This window comes from Microcaecilia unicolor, chromosome 2, assembly GCF_901765095.1.
Source record: "Microcaecilia unicolor chromosome 2, aMicUni1.1, whole genome shotgun sequence".
Classification (NCBI taxonomy): domain Eukaryota; kingdom Metazoa; phylum Chordata; class Amphibia; order Gymnophiona; family Siphonopidae; genus Microcaecilia; species Microcaecilia unicolor.
The window spans coordinates 182,014,132-182,030,491 of NC_044032.1; the positions used below are offsets into that span (position 1 = coordinate 182,014,132).

A 16,360-nucleotide genomic window follows, 5' to 3' on the forward strand; every position below is an offset into this window, starting at 1 on the left:
CAGAGCTGGAAAAACTGAGGAAAATCATAAGAGATCTACAACCTATACTCCAGGAGGATGAATTACTGAAAGAGATATTCCCATCTCCACCAGTACTGGCCTTCCGACAGCCACCCAATTTAAAACACAAGCTAATCAGAAGTAAACTTCCTTCACAGACTGAAAAGGAACAGAAGGGCACACGTCCCTGTAATTTATCCAGTTGCAAACTATGCCAAAATATTTCACAGGACCCCAAAGTCATCCACAAAGGAAAGATATTCAACATAAAGGGATCTTTCATTTGCTCATCTTCCAATGAGGTATATATCATTCAGTGTAAAATATGTAATGAAGGATGCTATATTGGAGAAACAGGCCAGATGCTTAAGACAAGATTCAATTTACATAGACATGATATGAACAATACTGGTGCCAGCAGGGTTCCCACGCCTGTTGGTCAACATTTTACAGGACCAGGACACTGTACCAGTGACTTCACAGTGAGAATCCTGAAAGGTAACTTTAAAACCATACAAGAACGTAAGACCTTTGAAGTCAGAATGATTGAATATTTTAACACCCAACAGAAAGGACTTAACAAGGATCTGGGGTTCCTAGCCCATTATAAACCATAAAGCTGTATGTCTCTGTTGATCACCCTCCCCTCACCTATCCACACCCACCCTGTTAGAATATCAATGATATGCTTTGATGTCCCCATGCATACTTCCTACCCACCCCCTCCTCCCACCCTGTCAGATTGTCATAGTAATGCTTGAATGTTTTCACTTATATACACTGTCAGCTAGCACATTTGCTTATTTCCGATCTGAGGAAGAAGGGCAACCTTCGAAAGCTAATCAAGAAATGTATTAAGTTATGTCCAATAAAAAAGGTATCATCTTATTTTCTTTTCCATGTTTTATTTTGTTTGATTTCTATTGATAACCTTAAGAGTGGACTAACACGGCTACCACACTCCTCTACTCAATATGATGTCCAAATCCAAATTTGGATGTTTTGCGGAAAATGACCAACCAAAATCCAATAGTGAACATGACCATTTTCAAACCAAAAGAAGTCCAACTTTGTTTCGAAAATGGTCATTTGTTAGATGTTTTTGTGCTCAGTGCATCTATCTTTTAGTACTATTTTCGATCATTTTCGGGGGGAAAAAAAGTCCAAGGGAAAAACACACAAAAACAAGCCGTTAGGGGCCAGCATTCTTAGTAGGCTGGTCACACAGACAGCCCAGCAGAGCAGTGGGGCACTCCAGTGGACTTCACATGAAAGGTCCCAGGTACACATCTCCTGTTAACCCCATTAGGTTTTCTGGCCCTCCAAAATCCATAAAAAATGTAATGTACCCCAACCATACACCACCACAATAGCCCTTATGGCTGTAGATGTCACCTATATGTGTTTAAGGTAGATTTTTGTGGGTTTTGGAGGGCTCATATATTCCACCACAAGTGTAACAGTTAGAGTTGGGGGGGGGGGGGGGCTGGGTCCCCTTCTCTACAGTCTACTGCACCAACCACTAGGCTAATCCAGAGACTGCTTGTTGCTCTAATAGGACTGGCCATAACATCTGAAGCAGTCATAGAGGCTAATATAAACTATTTCTTTCATTATTATTCTTTTTTGGGGGTGGGAGTCATACCTTAGTCCCTTCCAGTGGTCATCTGGTCATTTAAGGCACCTTTTTGTGACTTAGTTGTGATTAAAACAGGTCTAGACCAAAACATCTAACTTTTAGGCCTGGATGTTTTTGCTTTGTTCCAGTATGGCAGAAAAACATCTAAGTTTTGGGAATACCCAAATCCCGCCTCCAACACACACCCCTGTAATTTGGACACATTGCAAATCTGAGTTTTGGAAAATTGCAATTTGGCCTTTTTTTTTTGAGAAAAATGTCTAAATGTCACTTTACGACATTTTTTCGATGTTTTTCATTTTTGAAAATGAGCCCCTTAATTAGTTGCCTTATTACATCTCAGAACTTGAAACGTCTGGTACCTGAGTTTAAAATCCATTTTAGCTTAATTCCATCCTGTTATTTTAAAAATTGCAGGACAAGGTTAGTTTAAATATATGCACCCTTACCCCCATTTTAGCAAAATCCCTGCCCAAGGTAAAAGCTACCCTGTCATCCATAGGTAACATAGGGCAGGGGTTCAGCTCTTGGGGGATGGAATCACAACAATACACCTGGTGGCACAACTAGACAGGCATTCTAAACCCAGATCCACTAAGCCAAAGCCCAGAACATTCTGGCCAGAGTCTGGCACCAGCCCCATTTTCATTCAGACCTGAAGAACAGTCAAGCTGGTTATGGCAGGACTGGAAACTGTGAAACAAAGGTTGAGAGAGATGGCTGCAATGTTTGTCTGCATTATGATGTGAGAGAAAATACTGCAAAAAAAAAAAAATAGCTGTCAGATATTTTTTGTCCAGGGAAAAAGCTTTGAAGGTGAGCCTCAAGGTATACTAAAAGCTGCTGGCACTGTAACACAGGTTTTTTTTTTTTTTTTTACATTCAGGGCTTTGTAATAAGAAGAACAATTGAAATCAAGAGGATTTGTGAAACAACAGTGCTGCTGTGGAAAGTAGTGAGCAAAGAATATAGTATACAGAGTCCTAGTTTAAAGTTCTTATAGTTCACTAGAGTGCAGAGGTGCAAGACAGGGATATTTGTCATCAAGTAAAAAGAAAACCACTGTCTAAAGACCTTTAGTAGATAGCTGTCATTACCAGAAACATCTGCCTCATTTATGAGTTTAAGTAATGATGCGTTCTGAACAAAAAAATTAACCGTCAGAAATTTACAACAGTAATATAGCATTTCTCAAGCAAGTGTATGAATTTTCCATTCCAGCTGGCTACACATAGCCTATGTAGATTACACCAGCTACAAAAAATAACTACAAAGCTTCCTACAAGCTGGTAATGCTCCAAGGCGAGTGGCTCTAGCTAGAGACCACAGTGAGGAGACCATCAAGGGCACACTAGAAGGTAACAGCCGGGAAACTGCCAGCAGCTCATTTTTTTCGGGGGGGGGGGGGGCACCCATTCCTTTCTGCTCTCTCCCTCCCCCTGGTTAAAAATGTTACCTTTGTTGGCAGGGATGTCCAAGCCCCGCCACCCAAAGAAAACCACAGCTCAAACCTCCCTGCTAGCCATTCAGGGTACTGCAGTTGAGATGAGGGGGACAGGGTGCCCAGGCCCCTTCCCCCGTGGCTATGCCCCGTGAATCTAACTTGGTAGAAGGCTGAATATCCTTTATTTTTATTTATTAGGATTTATTTACCGCCTTTTTGAAGGAATTCACTCAAGGCGGTGTACAATAAGAATAGATCAACATGAGCAATAGACAATTACAGCAGTAAAAATATTCAAGTAACAATACAAAATATGGCATGGTATACTACTTCTACATACCAAAAAAAAGGTTGAAAAAGGTTGAAATTAAGGTTTTGTAGATGTCTCACCTTGTATTTCTAAGATTACTCAACAGGAATCCTTTCTAATAAATCAACAGGGAACCTCAAACCTCCTTATAGGGAACAAACTGCAAAAAATTGCATTGTCCACTATTATATCAAGGAGTAGGCTACTATCACTGGTACCAGTGAGGAGAAAGAAGAGAAAAAAAAACCAAACGCAAAAACTCATGAATACATGAGAAAAACGGATGGTATAAAAACTCTCCTTCTCCTCACTAATTATAGAAATAAACTGTTCCATTTGTTCAATCACAAAGGAGAGATCTTCATTTAGCTGTACAACAGGGAAGAACTTTGAGGTAAGATGTAAAACTTCATGTGACTCTACAAATGTGATATATGTTTTTTGGTGTCCTTGTGGCTTGATATATGTGGGTCACACTACACGACAGTTTAAAACGAGAGTCATAGAACACCGTCATTGTATCACGAAGTTGAAGTTGGAGGCACCTATGACACGTCATTGTGTCCACTTTCAACATCAGTTTGACCAATTGACCTGTATGGTTATAGATCAAGTAACACTGGGTAAGAGAGGGGGGATATTAAAAACATCCTATGGAGAAAAGAACAATATTGGATTCATTTATTACAAACAGTGGAGCCAAAAGGTTTAAATTGTAACATAGAATAGAATGCTATTTATTAACTCATGGGAGGCCCCTCCTTGGGGCCTGAGAGAACCCATTGGAGCAGCTGAGACCCCTAGGGTGGGGCTTTTGTATGAAGTGTGTGACGCGGTTAGGTTTAAATTTCCTGCCGGCGTCTTTTCCACTTGCATCATTTTGTAAGTGCATGCATTAGTGATTTGTGGACTGTTTGGCGATTTGGAGAGGTCCATGTAAGGATCCATTCGAGTGCCCTTCCTGAAGCAGCTTGGATATTGGCGAAACAAGGCGCACTTGTTGAAGGGAGATAATCGATGGTGTCAACGTTGCAGACTAAACAGTGTGGCGATTTCCCCAACTATAATATTATCAGCCTGGATCTACCTAACTAATCTAACTGACTGAGCCTGGAGTTTTATACAAGAAGATAAGTTATGTTGATTTTCGAAAGATATTGACTGGATTTTTTTTCATCTTGAAATACTGGGCGGGCAGTTTTGTCAGTTTTTTAACCTTATGGGGATAGGCTGTTAATTGAAGTGTTTGGGGTTATGTTAGATACACCGAGTTTATTTCCGGTTTTGAGGGGAGGTGTTTCACCTTGTTTATTTCTATAATTAGTGAAGCTACTTAATAGTGGCATTGCAAAACAAAAACATATCAGTGTTGTAGAGCACAATTTTCTCTTTCAGATGATACTGTTCACAAGCTGATTCAGGCAGACTCTTTTTTAATAATTGGCTTTGAACTTTGGTACATTTTACCATTTGCGCTGACAGTGCCAACTTTGAAGAGATCCTGCAGGGCGGTTATAGATGCTGGTTAGATGCAAATCTGGCAGTATTATGTCCAGCACAAGCATACTGCTTGTTCAAAATTTCAAGTCCGTATCTTTGTTTGCATGGAAGTTGTTGCGGTCTGAATATTTGTCCAAATACATTCCGTTGAGTCGCGATCAATTTTGATGCACACTTTGAGTCAACTTGTTTGACTGGATTTTGCATCCATAATGTTAAAATGTATTTCATCGGAATTAGCATAAAAAACTGTACAGGATTTGAATTTTTTAGGCGTTCTTATAAACGTGTTTGGATTTTATTAGACCCCAAAAATGGCATTTTGGTAAATGTCGCGCGCTCATTGACTGACAACCTTTCAGAAAAGGGGGTCTAGATCTGCAACTATTGCAGTTAGAGACCTCAAATTTTGGGAAACTTTGTTTAACACCTGACTTGCGCAACAGATAAAATTTGAACAAAATGGGAGACATGATGGTGGGAAGGTTTAGACCACTTGGCATGGAATGACCCACAGAAAAATGGAAGTGTTTCTCCAGCTGGTGTTTCCGTTATCATCTCCACCCTGATACTGCTTCTCTATCTTGTGTATTAGATTATCTTCTCCATCTTTCGAAATCAGGGTTATCACACTAGTCGATAAGACTTAATTTGTCAGCTCTCTCAGTGTTCCATGACCCGGTAGACGATTTGACCCTCATGCAACATCCTGTTTCAAAAAGATTCCTTAAAGGATTCATGCACCTTTACCCTCACATTTGTCCACCAACTCCAGCATGGGACCTTAATTTAGTGCTGAATGTGCTTATGACTTCTCCTTTCGAGCCACTTCACAGCACGGAACTCATATACCTTACTTGGAAAACACAGTTTTTAGTAACTTTGACTTCAGCTTTGATCCAGGCTCTCGTCCACTATCCACCGTATACTCAATTACTCCATGATAAGGCCATGGCAGCAACAAGGGCTCACTTGCAAAGAACTTCCTTACAAGACATTTGTAGAGCAGCTACGTGGTCAACGGTGTGCACTTTTATGAAACATTATTGCTTCGATACAACTTCATCTACTGATGCAATTTTTGGTCATGCTGTCCTTTCTTCTGTACGCTGAGGCATCAACTACCACCTTCTCCTCACACAGGTACCAGTTATTTTTTCAATAGACATATGTATGTTGCTTAATCTGTTACCTGTGTAGCTTGGGAGTCTTCACTTGTGTGGCTGCATGATACTCTGTCCAGGGAGAAACAAAAGTTGCCTACCTGTAATGGTAGTTCTCCTTGGACAGACGATCTTGCAGCCACACAATCTCTCCCAACCCTCCCGTAAGTTGCCGCTAGCTATTATATCAAAACTGAAAAGGGGCGGTTCTTGCCTGATGGTATATAGTGTGGACTAGAGCGGGCATCTGCACGCTCGCATTCTGTGATAGCTTTTTAAGCTTAATGCTTTGGTATTGGTCAGGGTCAGTGACGTCACGGGAGAGTCACTTCATTTGTGTGGCTGCAAGCAGTGTTGCCAGGGCTGCGGGTTTCTCGCCCAATTGGGCTCCTTTCCACGATCCGCTGCGGCTTTTTGACGCCGTGTGCGGGTTGCGGGATTTTGGGCTGCTTTTTTAAGCCCCGCCGGCGGTTTTTTTGCCCACCGCGGTTTTTTCCCCCGCGGCCGCTGGCTGGCTGGTTTTCCCACAGCTGCGGCCAGTAGAAGCCCCACAGAGGCAGGCTTAATGATGTCATTTGTATGCAAATGACCTCATTAATATTTATTAATGATGTCATTCACATGCAAATTGACTTTGTGCAGTTTTGGGCTGGCTTTGGGCATGACAAATTTTTTCCACCTACTGGCTGACTGCAAGAGATCATCTGTCCAAGGAGAACTACCGTTACAGGTAGGCAACTTTTATATCCCGCGGATCCCGCTATATCCGTCTTTTACCTTTTGCCCCGTGACTGACTATAGTAAAGTTTTCACCGCCCTTGCTCTTCAGCATGCGTCAGGAGTCCCCCGGATCCTCCCAGACCATCGGAGTACGACATTAACAGAAGGCTACTGTTTTTGCGCTAGGAGAACAGAACACATCCACAGACGGGTCCTGCATTCTCCCTGTAGGCAGCTCCCGACCCAGACAACATCAACACTGGGATGTCAACAAGGTGGAAGCCGGCCCAGCATATCAACTTCTCTAAATAAAGCCAGAGGAAGCATACGCTCAACACCTGACCCCAGCCCGCTCCCCCCGCCACATCTCTCTCTCACACCACCCAGCCGCTCCAGCATCTCTCCCACCCCTGGTCCAACTCCTCTCTCAAACTCCCAGCCTCCCCCCCAGCATCTTTCCTTCTCAAATTCTTTCTCCCCTCTCTCCGTCCTACCTTCCAAGGCATCTTTGAAATCTCCAGCAGCAGCCATTCAGATACATAGATGACGATCCTCCGCCACGACCCGTCCTCCTCCGGCCCCGGGAAAGAGGAAATTACGTCAGAGGGGGGCGGGACACACAGCGGAGGGAAAAGCTTAGCGGTGGCTCGAGACCAATCTGCCTGAATCGTTGCTGCTGCTGGAGAGGAGACCTCAAAGACGCCTTGGAAGGTAGGACGGAGAAGGAGGCGAGAGAGAGAGAGGTGCCGGGCCGTGGATGGGATGGGGAGAGGAGTAGGAGGAGAAATGCTGGACTGGAGAGAATAGAAATGTCACAGATGGGGGTGTGTGAATGGGGTACAAATGTCGGACCGCGTACAGAGAGGGGGAGATACGCTGGACTGGAGAGAATAGAAGGAGAGATGCCAGACCGGGGGGAGGGGTGTGTGAATGAGGGAGAGATGACGGACCTCGGATGGCGAGGAGAGAAGGAGAGACAAGCTCGACCGGAGAGTATAGAAGATAAAGCGGGAGTAATGCCAGACCGGGGGGGGGGAGTGCCGGGTCTTTGAATGAGTGTGAAAAGTGGGGCGCTCGGCGTGTGAGGGCAGCTAAATGCTGGGACTTGATATCTCTGATGTGTGGAGGGTTCCAGCGTGGGGCAGTTTTTGTCGCGAGCTCGTTCTGGTGGTGTAAAGGGCGCCTTAGGCGAGGGGTCGTTGGAAAGAGATGCTGCTGTGGGTCTCTATAGTAACGGCGCGCGGGCTGGCAGAGAGGACGGATGGATGTCTGTGTCCGCTGGCTCGGACCTTTTTCGCTTCTTCACCTTTCAGCCGCAGATGCCGCCGGGCTCGTAGATCTTAGGCAAATGCCCCGCGCGTGCTCTCTGTTGTGGTGAGAGAAACAACACTGGCACCAGGACAGCTTTCCACAGGAAATGCTTTTCCTTTCTTTTGCCTGAACTTTCGTCTTACGGACAAAGCTGCCTAGGAAAACACATTGTTCTCACTTTCAAGGTCTGTGGGTAGAAAGGCAGCTCCAAGCCATTTTCCGTGTAAGGTCCACCCCTCCCCCCTCTTCTTTCATGCTATTCACAGACGGATTATAGTGAAAGAATAATATGAAACCAGTAGATGTGGAAGAGAGTGCTTGCTTCGTTTTTAAGAAATTGCCAGCTCTGCACTTTGCGGCTCTCCTCCAGAGATTGACAGCTACCCATCAGCCACAGGAGCACAATAGGCTCCCAGAGGTTGTGTGGGTTGGGGTTGGGGGGGGGGGGGGGGGGGGGCACTTAACTTGATCTGGTGACAGCTTCCTGAAATCCTGCTGGTTTTATATTTTACTGAAAAGGGAATTGACTGATGAATGAGTTCTGCTCTCTTAACACATGCACTGTGTTGACTGTCTAAAATTTAATTTCATGTGGTGAGGATCTGTTTATAGTACCCACAGGTACAGGGACCAATATTTCAAAATGATTGGAGGTGCCAAACAGTACAAATTACACCACTCTGGACACAATGAAGGAGCTTGCTCAATATTGGGGGCACCCATAGAGCTGGCCCCTATTCCAATAGGAATTGCATTTTGTATAGGGATTGCCCTAACTTGCAGCTGTGGAATAACATCCCAAAGGTCTGTTCATACAAAGAACATTCATTTCTTTGTTTGCTTCCCATTTGAGAAGAAGAATTGTGTCTGTTAGTACTTTTATTTGAAAATCTGTTTTGCTATTTTGTTTTCCATATATTTTGTTGACTTCTGATGCAGCCCAGTGGTTGGGTGAAACGTGGCCACATCGGGTCATTTACGTGATATCTTCTTTTAATACCAAATTAACACCCTGTAAGCCACATTGAGCCTGCAAAAAGGTGGGATAATGTGGGGTACAAATGCGATAAATAAATAAATAATAAACGTACATTGTTATCAACATCTGGTAATCTGCTGTTATCTCTGCATCTTTGGACCATCTGCAGATCCTGATTACCTCTGTTAGGGAGTCTTTTACAAAAGCACGCTAGCGTTTTTAGTGAACGCTTATTTTTTGAGTGCGCTAAAAACGCTAGCACGCCTTTGTAAAAGGGTCCATTAATGTTCCTTTTTGTGAACAATTTATGCCTGTTCCTAAGGAGGCATAAATGTCTATGGCTTCAATATAGCTGTCATTTCTGTCACTTTGCTCCTGCTATTTTATAAAGACACAGAGCTGCCTATAGGGCTAATTTTTCAAATAGGCGCTGCACGAACAGTTTTTCTACCCTGGCATGCATTAAAGTCCAATTTCTGACGACGGTAGCAGCAAACAAAAACGGCCTCTCACCGAGTCTTCGGACGTCCCTCCTTTCCTCCTGGGCTCGCCCTCGTCTGACGTAAGTAACCTACGTAGGTTATGTCAGACGAGGGCGGGCCCAGGAGGAAAGGAGACTTGGCGAAGAGGCGATCAGCTGTTCTTGCCCGTGCAGCGCCTTCACACTGAGGTGAGAGGCACTGCGAGGGCCCGGTAATATGGAGGGGGGCCCGGGGGAAGTGGGGGCGGGGCACGGGAGCGAAGGATGATGGGAGGCGGAGCTGAGGAGAAATAGAGGAAGGGAGGGGGGCCGGTGCAGCCTATAGCTATGACCTTAATGCAGGGGGAGCGGGGAGCAGCGGCGACCTCGGGCGGGGGGGCAAGGCCGTCGATAAAGGATGCTCCTGACGAGAGTTTTTGCCCTCTCCCGATTTTTTTTGTTTTACATTAGTTTTGCATTAGTTTTGGAAGCTGGGCAGCCCCAACAAGAGGTACAGACCTCTTGTTAGCTTTCTGGTAGTTTTCCAGCGTTAGGGCAAGCGGTAAATTTTGATGCATCTCATTTCGATATGGTTTCTACACAATTTGCTCATCTGCATTCCGTTTTCGTTTGCTGCTACCGTCGTCGGAAATTGGACTTTAATGCATGCCAGGGTAGGAAAACTGTTCGTTAAAGGTTCGTTAAAGCCTCATTTAGTTTAGTGCATCTTGCCCCAAGTCACAATTATTACTGCTTATCATTTCTAAAGCGCTACTAGACGTATGCAGCGCTGTACACGTGAACATGAAGAGACAGTCCTTTCTCGACAAACGTAGTAGTAGTAAATGACGGCAGATAAAAGACCTTTATGGTCCATCCAGTCTGCCCAACAAGATAAACTCTTTTTACATGGTATGTGATACTTTATACCCGAGTTTGATTTGTCCATGCCTTTCTCAGGGCACAGACCATAGAAGTCTGCCCAGCACTGTTCTTGTACTAAGTTCTGAAGCTCTTATTCCTTTTATCTGTCACATTCTCAACCTCTCACTTTCCACTGCAACTGTCCCTGCTGCCTTTAAACATGCTGTGGTCACACCTCTCCTTAAGAAGCCTTCACTCGACCCTACTTGTCCCTCTAATTACTGACCCATCTCCCTCCTTCCTTTTCTCTCCAAATTACTTGAGCGTGCTGTTCACCGCCGCTGCCTTGATTTTCTCTCCTCACATGCTATTCTTGACCCACTACAATCTGGTTTTTGCCCTCTCCACTCAACCGAAACTGCGCTTACTAAAGTCTCCAATGACCTATTACTGGCTAAATCCAGAGGTCTCTATTCCATCCTCATTCTTCTTGATCTTTACGCTGCTTTTGACACTGTCGATCACAGCATACTCCTCGATACCCTGTCCTCACTTGGATTCCAGGGCTCTGTCCTTTCCTGGTTCTCTTCCTACCTCTCCCTCCGCACCTTCAGTGTTCACTCTGGTGGATCCTCTTCTACTTCTATCCCTCTGCCTGTCGGCGTACCTCAGGGTTCTGTTCTTGGTCCCCTCCTCTTTTCTATCTACACTTCTTCCCTTGGTTCATTAATCTCATCCCATGACTCTTCCTACCATCTCTATGCTGATGATTCCCAAATCTACCTTTCTACCCCTGATATCTCACCTTGCATCCAAACCAAAGTTTCAGCGTGCTTGTCTGACATTGCTGTCTGGATGTCTCAACGCCACCTGAAATTAAACATGACCAAAACCGAGCTTCTCATTTTTCCCCCCAAACCCACCTCTCCACTCCCCCCGTTTTCTATTGATGGCTCTCTCATTCTCCCTGTCTCCTCAGCTCGAAACCTTGGGGTCATCTTTGACTCTTCTCTCTCCTTCTCTGATCATATCCAGCAGATCGCCAAGACCTGTCATTTCTTTCTTTACAACATCCGTAAAATCCGCCCCTTTCTTTCTGAGCACTCTACCAAAACCCTCATCCACACCCTTGTCACCTCTCGTTTAGACTACTGCAATCTGCTTCTTGCTGGCCTCCCACTTAGTCACCTCTCTCCTCTCCAATCGGTTCAAAACTCTGCTGCCCGTCTCGTCTTCCGCCACGGTCGCTTTACTCATACTACCCCTCTCCTCAAGTCACTTCACTGGCTCCCTATCCGTTTTCGTATCCTGTTCAAACTTCTTCTACTAACCTATGAATGTACTCACTTTGCTGCTCCCCAGTATCTCTCCACACTCATCCTTCCCTACACCCCTTCCCGTGCACTCCGCTCCATGGATAAATCCTTCTTATCTGTTTCCTTCTCCGCTACTGCCAACTCCAGACTTCACGCCTTCTGTCTCGCTGCACCCTACGCCTGGAATAAACTTCCTGAGCCCCTACGTCTTGCCCCATCCTTGGCCACCTTTAAATCTAGACTGAAAGCCCACCTCTTTAACATTGCTTTTGACTCGTAACCACTCGCCTCCACCTACCCTCCTCTCCTCCTTCCTGTACAAATTGATTTGATTTGCTTACTTTATTTTTTGTCTATTAGATTGTAAGCTCTTTGAGCAGGGACTGTCTTTCTTCTATGTTTGTGCAGCGCTGCGTACGCCTTGTAGCACTATAGAAATGCTAAATAGTAGTAGTAGTAGTAGTAGTAACATCAAAACCCCTTAAAATTTACACTCCAGCCTATCCAAATGTATTCATGCCCCATATTAGGAGGCTGGACATCTAAATAACAAGATGCAGACAAGCAAATTGATGAAAATAGGGAAAAATAATCCCAACTAAACATACAAAATCCTGAGTTCTAAGTTAGACATCAACAACCAAACTAAATGGTTCTTGTGGAGACAAAACATCTGGCTGTCCCTCTTGGCTATTTACCTGGAGAGCTTTACTAGGTAAATAGCAACAAGAGGAAATATTAATACTGTCAGAGTTTGATAGAACTAACACCACTTTGAGGTAGTTCCTAAAAAGTATCTCAGCTAAAAACAAACAACAAACAGAAAAACTCAATGAATGTAAACTCCTACTCCTATGTTGGTTCTCCATAGCCTCTAACTACCTATGGAGAATTAAACTATCTTTTATTCCAGAGGTGCAGGTAGCATACAATGTCCCAAGTTTGGAGTCCCCATAGATCATACCACATTCCAACTTAGCAACCCTAGCTTCAGTGTCCTCAAACTTAGAAACAACTTGTTGCGAAAAGTCACAAAGCTGAGACACTGGAGATCTTGCAGTCCACAAACCACCTTCCAGACACCCACAAAGTCACTTCCCTAATGGGTGGAGAATTTTCATTAATTGCCCCATTTCCAAAGACACCAACTTAAGTATTAACGCTGACGTACTTTCGGGTGGTCCAGAAGGAGGTGTGGGTGTTGAAAAACTCCACAACACTAAAACCAGATAACCAGTTTTGGAAACCCCCAGACCCACTGGACTCAAAGGGGGGTGGGGACATCAGCCTTTTCCCCAAAACTAAGGGAGGCTCCAGATTCAGGACTTAAAGGAAAAGATTCTGGAACATTTGCTGACTTCCATACAACATAGTAACACAGTAGATGAGGGCAGATAAAGACCTGTACGGTTCATCCAGTCTGTCCAACAGGATAAAATCATAGCATAAGGTATGATTTGATACTTCATATATATACCTGATCTGGATTTGTCCTACCATGTTTATCAAACGGGCCAGTTACCCCCCACAGAATTATGAATAATATTTTTAACTTTGCCCTTTTGCTTGCCCAACTTGTAGCAAATACCTGAATTCCAACAATGATAATGTCCTGGATCTCTTGTGCTCCAAAGGGGTCTGGCATGCCCCTTTGGGCATGCGCCTGTGACTGTGCACCACAAGAAGGGTTTGCTCTTAGGCAGTGAAGTCGGTCCCACTTAATGATGTAATAGGTTCCACCTTGTGGTCCGCTAATGTTTCAGGCAGCACTGAAGAGATCTCTCCCCGAGCTGGGTCACTCTTTCAAACAGCCATGTATCCACTACTCTCTTCTTCAACCAGCACATAGGAAGGGCATACTCTTATGCAGCAAAGTTGGTCCTTCTTGATGACGTAATATGCTCCGTCCTGTGGCCTGCAGATGTTCCGGTATCCGCTACTCTCTTCTCCCTGAGACCAGCCTGGTTTTATCCACAGTGCATGCAGGGGGATGTATTCCTGCTTTTCTACGAATCCCTATATACAATGGGATAAAAAAAAGCAGGACTGGCTCAGCCTCTGCTCCTGAATATTGAGTTATTTACTGTGCAAAAACATAGTGCAACACAGCCAAAAAAACAAAAAACTTTGGACTACTGTAAAGCAGTGTGTATGTGTGTGTGTATGTATATATAACACACACACATATATATATATATATATATATATATATATATATATATATATATATATATACACACACACACCACCCCCCCCCCCCAAACAAGAGAAAAGAGAATATTAAAGTGATAAGGTGCCTTAACTCACCAGTTGACCACTGGAGGGATTAAGGCATGATCCCCCCTTATTATCCCAGTGGTCACTGACCCCCTCTCACTCCCCCACCAAAGATGTGAATTAAACACTACATACCAGCCTATATGACAGCTTCAGATGTTATGGCTAGTCCTATTAGAGCAGCAAGCAGATCCCTGGAGTAGCCTAATGGTTTGTGCAGTGCACTGTAGAGATGGGGACCTAGGTCCATATCTCACTCTAACTGTTACACTTGTGATGGAAATGTGAGCCCTGCAAAACCAACCAAAAATCTACTCTAACCACATATAGGTGACACCTGCAGCCATAAGGGCTATTGTAGTGTGGTGTAAGTTGGGTACAGTAGGTTTTGGTGGGCACCCCATTCAATATAAGAGAGTAATGGTGAGATGTGTACCTGGGACCTTTTATGTGAAGTCTACTGCAGCACTCCCTAGAGTACCCCACTGCTCTGTTGGATGCCTGGATAGCTGGTCAACTAAGAATCCTGGCCGCCATACGTCCCAATGGCTTGTTTTGTGCATTTTTCCCTTGGATGTTTTGTGAAAATGGACACACAAGTAAAATACACTGAGCACAAAATGTGTACAAAACGTCTAGCAAATGACCATTTTCGAAACATAAAGATAAGACATTTTTCTGGTTCAAAAATCTCTAGGTTCCCCGCTTGATTTTTGGATGTTTTCAGCAAAACGTCCAAAATAGGATTTAGACAGCATGCCAAAAATGCCCCTCGTTGTAACTTTGTAAGTCTGTGTGCTTTGAAAATGATCACCTTCAGGAAAAGAATGACAGGGAGGATATGATAGAGATGTTCAAATATCGCCAAGGAATAAATGCTCTTTGAATGTAAAGGAAGCTTTAGAATACAGGTAGAAGGGGGATCACTCAGAACCAGCCTAAAGGAATACTTCTTCACAGGGAAGGTGATGGATATATGGCATTATCTCCTGCAGGAGGTTATAGAGACAAGAACAGAGTTAGAGCTGAAGAAGGCATGGGAAAGCACAGTGGTTTGGTGAGGGAAGGGAATGGAATGCTGAGCTAGAGGTGAGGATGGGCAGACTGGATGTGCCTTAGTCCTAATCGGCTGACATGTTCTGTGTTACCTTGGGGATGGGAATAGCAAAGAGGTTATAGTCTTAGAAGACCCAGAGTTAATGTTGCAAGACATGTAGACTGTGCTATCATGGAAAAACCTGAATAACACATATTTACATAGAGAAATTAAATGGTTGTAATATAGATCATGGTTGTACTGGCAGGTTTGATTTTGCATTGGTTTTTTGGATCATCATTGTTGCGCAGGGAAAAACATTTGAATCAGTATGCAAAAGTACATGTGGTCAACAACTGTGTGTTTTTATATTTATTTGTTGCCTGGAGTTATTTTAGCAACAGGTGGCATACTTGCAAGTGGCATCTAACAGTCTTGGAGTACCAATTATGTATAGTACCTCAAGATTTTGAAATATCAAGCACAAGAGGAAAAAAAGAATACGGAAAGGATATAAATGCACTTAATATAAAAATAAATTAAAATGTGTGTGAGGACTTGGGTTGGGTGGCAGCACGTGGTGCTTTACACAAGATAGACAAGTTAGCTCCCAACCTTTACAGAAGGGATGTGGAGAGAGCAATAACTAAGTGGGAAGGTACGTTTGCTACTAATGCTTCACTTCAACAGTTTTAAAGGACCATTCACATTAAAGTATGTATATTTTTTTACTTACAATTTTTATACTGCAATATCCAGCTGGTCTATATTAATACAGTTTTGCAAGCTGTGCTTACAAGACTATATTGCACCTAAATCTTTTTTTTGTGTGAATGTTTAGTATGTAGTATTTTGTCATTTGTATTTATGGGTTCTGTTTACTAAAGTGCAGTAAATGTTTTTGGACTTATTGTGCTTTAACTGCAAAAATTAACACTTTTTAAGTAGAAAGGCCGTGCACTGTTTGGGCATGCCCAGTATGTTTCTTGCAGTTACTGCAAAGAACAGATCTTTACCGTGCATTAACCCCATAATTCTATAAAATTTCAGGTGTGAGCAAGTTGTAGAATAGTGCTAGTTGCATTAACTTAATTAATAATAATTGGCATTATTAACCAATTGGCTATAATTGCCACTAATTAGTAGTTATGCACCTAACTGCTCTTAGGATTCTAGAAATTGAGCATGCAAAATCCATAGCATACAACTGTGAGGAAGACATGGGCGGGTCAGCACTTACATGCACGTGTTACAGAATACTGACAGTTATGTGCCTAATTGATAGCAGTTAGGCATGGGCATTTACACCAGCCATTGAGCTAGTGTGAGTGCTTGTACCTA

At 43.6% G+C, this 16,360-nt stretch overlaps 1 protein-coding gene across 3 annotated transcripts in view; it reads left to right on the forward strand.

Annotated features, from left to right (window-relative positions):
* The first annotated feature begins 7,391 nt into the window (after window positions 1–7,391).
* The window catches only part of SNCAIP (synuclein alpha interacting protein), a 340,141-nt gene continuing 331,172 nt past the window's right edge, over window positions 7,392–16,360 (forward strand). For all 3 annotated transcript variants that reach the window (XM_030193536.1, XM_030193539.1, XM_030193538.1), the window contains exon 1: window positions 7,392–7,487. The gene's annotated coding sequence lies outside the window, so the exon portion shown is untranslated. The remainder of the gene's footprint in view (window positions 7,488–16,360) is intronic.